At 36.2% G+C, this 5,287-nt stretch overlaps 1 pseudogene; it reads left to right on the forward strand.

Moving 5' to 3' along the window:
• The first annotated feature begins 3,195 nt into the window (after positions 1-3,195).
• On the forward strand, positions 3,196-4,769 carry LOC149195952 (xanthohumol 4-O-methyltransferase-like; annotated as a pseudogene).
• The last annotated feature ends 518 nt before the right edge of the window (positions 4,770-5,287 follow it).

Genomic DNA, 5,287 nt, shown 5'->3' on the forward strand with positions numbered 1-5,287 from the left:
ATTGGAAGAGTTTCATAAATTAGGCATTTAGCTGCCTCCACACAAGTCATATACTTCATGGCATGGTTCACGACAATCAAGAGTTAATATTGGGTTCATGTGACACCACAATGCCGTTATTCACTACCACACACTTTGCTTCAACTTGTTATTTTACATTTTATCTAGTCTCCTTCACCCAAACCCATTGTCCTTCATACATCACAACATGAAAATCCTCATGAAACTCATCATAAAGAAATTGCAATAAATTTAATTGATACCTCATTAGCATATTTATTTTTGAGGTGAACCCTACAAATTTATTTTAGTTCCAATTACATCCGAATATAATTGGTCCATAACCAAAATCATCACAAATCATTACTTTAAATTAAACTAAATCATGACAATGATTTAGAAATTCATTAAATCAAATGGAACAACTAATACTTATCTCTAAATTTCTCTTTCTTTTTTAATCCACACATACTAAGTGATTTTGCAAGCCTAGTTAGCACTTAGTAGTGCTCACACATTTCCATGTAGCCTTTAACTCACACACACTAATATGGTTTCCAAAACTGGTAACATCTAGTGGTGGATATGCTCCAAATAATCCCATCCACTTCACTGTGAGTATGGGCACTATGAATCTCAATAGTGTTTTATCGACAAGAATATTATTATAGGTCCACATAGTCCCATACCTGCTTATCCCAATATCATCATAGGCCTAGGAAATCCTAATCATTATTAGTAGTAAGTATGACTATGGATCTCATATCACGCACACACACACATATGAACATATACACATTACACAACATATACACATATACATATTACACAACATCATGACTTCCCATCACTTCCCCCAGGTTAAGGAAACCCGCAATCTGGGTGGTCTATGTATATGGATTGTAAATGATAGGACGTGTGGATTTGTAATTAATATACCTGTTAACATAACCTTGAACATTTCCTATTCATACACATGACATAAACAAAATTATCTTAATCTCGTGATGATAAAATCATGAATTATCAAGGTTTCCTCTTTCCCAATTAATTCCTCACACAACCAAGAATCTCCATACATGCATTAAATTCACAAAAATGATTAGTTATTCTTCCATGAAAATGATCCCTCATGAGAACCTGTAAATTCCAATGGAATTTGCACACAATTTAAGCATTGCCATGTTCATGATTATATATGCACACATAATCACATGTGTCAATGAGATCAAATTTTAGAGAACTCCCTGCATCTATGCAAAGCATGTATAGAATTGAAACAATATTTTCCAATGTGGCCAAAGAAGTTATTTTATCTAAATTCCTCCCTTTTACCTTATTGCCACCACCAGTACATTCAATGGGTATTATTCTTGCTACCATATTCAACAGTGTATTTAAACTCAACATTTTCTTCACTTATGTTGTTTATGTGCCATTACACAACCATAATATTTTTAAATATAGGCAACTTATCTTGCTACTATGATGGTTATCTACCATGTACCTATAGGTTTGAAGGACATATTTCATTTCTTATCCAAATTATGATATAAAGAATGAATATGGAGGTGTCTTGGTGATGCCAAGCATGCATTTCCCAAAGTTTTTCAAGGTTACCTGAAACCATTCAATAACCTTAAATATTTTTTTATCATGGAAAATGAAATTTCTCTTTTTTTTTTTGTCTTTCTCATTTTTACCACACCATGGTTCATTTTTATTCTCATGGACCAATCAATCCCCCTACTTGTTTTATTTATTTTTCCTATCTTCCACTTCCCTCTATTCATATACAAGGTTTTATTGGGTCACATATTTATGTTGGGTCCTACTCAACTCTCTATTGTTGTTTCTACAACGACCTCAATTTTTTTTTCCTTTATTCAAACTTTGAAGCCTCCCTTTAATCATGTTAGTTATCATTTCTAGTTGTTAGAATTATTCCATGATTGCTTCTTAAGTTTATAAATGCATTTTTTAAGGAATTTCAAGTGTTGTCTTATGTTAGGGGAAGTGTTGTTCCTTCTCAAAGTTATTTATGGCACACCTTTAAGAGGTTTATTTAGTGCTTTCTTTTATGTTAATGGATTCTATCAATCATAGTGATATGCATTGGACTCATTTTCAAGGTATTGCACACTTTCTTATTACAGTCAAGAAGTATGTCGAAAGGTGTATCCTAAGTCTCTATGGCACACCTTTAATAGGCATATTTAGTGCTTTCTTTTATGTAATGGATTCTATCTATCATAGTGATATGCATTGGACTCATTTTCAAGGTATTGCACACTTTCTTATTATAGTCGAAAATTATGTCGAAAAGTGTATCCTAAGTGTCGCACTTGGAGGTAAGTGTTTTTTTATCATCGTTTCAATGGACACATGTTGACTTTGGGTGTTGAATGTTTCATCATCAGGTGGTTGGTCATTTTTGTGTGTGATCATGTTCAATTCTTGTTACATGCTCCGGTCTTATCTTTCTTCCTTACTGATCCCACAGTTAGTCAATATTGGAGTTTTCTTATCTCAGCAACTTGCTCGACCAAGTACCTATATTTCTACCTCCTGGAACTATGTACTCTATAGTCATAAGCCACAGTCAAGCATCATCTTCCTCTTGGAACTTCATACTATGCAGTGACAACAAACTACCTCCATCAACTGTGTGTTACGCAATCTCAGTGCTCAGTCAATGTCAATTGCACTTTCCCACTACACACTCCTTGCCCATTCTTTCCCCCACTACATATTGCGCACTTTCCCACTACACACTCCTTGCCCATTCTTTCCCCCACTACATATTGCGCACTTTTAATTAGTCGTCAGGGCATTTCTTAGCCTCTGCAATGTTCAACTACGGGATGCATTAACCCTCTCCTTCTAGAACTACGCACTACTAGTCATAGTGCAAAAGCATGTATTCTCTTCCTCCATAAATTCCGTAATTGCGTAGTCATACCTCCCTATCTTTCAGCCACTTCGCCCTACATAGTAACATATCCTAGACCATCACTCCCTCCCTCCTTCTCCTATCCACAGAGAAATCCATAGGCCTCCTCCTCAATCTCAGTGAGTATGTTTCATGAGAAATAGGACAGGCTAGGAAATTTTGGGAATGATGTCATCTTATCATGAGTGAATTCCATTCGAAAGTGTTATTATATTGACATGAGAAGATGATGCTCAAGGAGGATGTCAAAGAGAAGGTATAAGAAGAAACTCATGAAGTTGAAGACACAAGGAAATCATGAAGCAAAGAGATAAAGGGACCACAGATCACGATAGAAGAATGAAAGTCAGAATCATATGGAAGCCTCATCTCTTCTAAAGTCGGCCCCGATGTTTCTCTCTCCGTGCACCAGTTCGCCGCCCAACTACCCTCTGAATATCCCGACATGGGCGCCCTTTCCCGCATTCTTACTTACCTTTCCCTATGGGAATCTTGCAGGCAATGGTGCCACAGGAGGGAGTTAATGCCTCCATGAACATAAAATACGGCCTTACCAATCTCACCAAAACCTACTTCACCTCCGAGGATATTAGTTCGCGAAGCCTTGTTCCCTTCGTTCTTTTGCAGACACACCCACTTTACGTTACCGCCTAGGACCATATTCACGAATGTGTGCTTCATGGCGGCGATAATTTCAAGAATTCTAGTGCCAATGGCAAAGACTTCTGGAATTTCGCAGCCGGCGAGCCGGAGTTCAATGTCATCTTCAACGCAGGCATGGTCTCTGTTACAAAGGCAACTATCACATATATCTTAACTATTTATGACGGCTTCGAAGACATCAACACGCTGGTGGACGTGGGCGGAGAGTGCGGGGAAGCGTTGAGTCTCATACCTAAAGCGCATTTGATCTTCCTCAAGTCATCGCAACTGCACCAACTATCCCCGGTATCTTTTTTTGGCTGCTCTTAATCTTTATATAGTTATTTATGTCCAATTTCGCTGCCTCCTCCATAGATATTATCATTTTTTAAATTTAAATTTAAATTATAAATAGGAGTCATCAACATCATCAAAAACCGCATAACCACACAAAATTTTGTAATTTAATAACTATAACTCAAATATACAAAAATCTCTACCCAAATTTTATCAAAATCCTACCTAAATTTTCACGATTTTCAAAAAAAAAAGAAGCAATGTAGTTAGACTGCAGCTTATAAACATGCATATAAACATTTATATCTAAATCAAACTCCGCCTCCTTATTTTTATTATGAGGATAGCGTGTTCCTTATCTATTCGTTAATCCTATTGTAATTCACGCAGGCGTACAGCACATGAGCGGAAACCTGTTTGAGAGCGCACCCTCTGCAGATGCAGTTTTTATGAAGGTGAGTAATACTATTGGCTGTTGTGATGGACTTTATTTGGACGTTAATTATTTGGTACAGTATATATGCAACGTATTAGTACTTTATTTACTTATAAGAGTTTATTTTGGATTTGCCCATGAAAGAATTTTCTACATAGTTGGAACGACGAAGACTGCATCAAGCTACTGAACAAATGCCACCAGGCTCTTCCGGACAAAGGAAAGTTAATATTATCTCAGGCTATCTTGGATTTAACAGAGGGTTCTGACATGGTAGGATCTGCCAATGTTTTAGATTCTGTTATGTTGAATTGTTTACCGGGAGGTGGTGAAAGGACCCGAAAACAATGGAATGATCTACTCCAAGCTGCCGGTTTTTCTATCCCTAAAATCGTGAGGAACGGCACTTTAACTAAAGTTATTGAAGCAATCAAGTCCTAAATGTTTATATATATTCCTACAGTTTATTTATCGCAGAAAATTAGTTTTCTTCTCAACCGAAATATATGAAGCATGTTCATATATCTCAGGTTTAGTTTATTGAGAAGTCATGATGTAACCACATTTGATTTATTATATTTTTAATACAATTAGGCTACTATTGAATACTTGTGTTGTGCCAACTTTACGGTGTATGATGTTAAAGTTTCAAAGTATTTTGATGGCATTATGCACATCCCATCTTCAATTATTGCTACACCACTAATAATCAAAACAATGTATTTCACAACGCGGTATTCTGTTAGGGTTTAGAAACAACTTAGTTCCCAAGGCAGACGACAATTTTTTTATCGGTGCAATTCATGCACTAACTGGTATTCTCTTTTGGTTTGAAAGTTGTTTTTTAAAACAGGAGGACTCTTTTTTGTATTCCGGTTAAATAAACAGAAGCACATACTGTTTCTGTTATATAACCAGCAAAGTAGCCGAAAAGTAAACAGTTTTCATTCAAAAGACAG

The sequence above is a fragment of the Pinus tabuliformis genome, chromosome 2_2 (genome assembly GCF_031772625.1).
Source record: "Pinus tabuliformis cultivar Carrire ecotype Pingquan chromosome 2_2, CPIR1, whole genome shotgun sequence".
Classification (NCBI taxonomy): Eukaryota; Viridiplantae; Streptophyta; class Pinopsida; order Pinales; family Pinaceae; genus Pinus; species Pinus tabuliformis.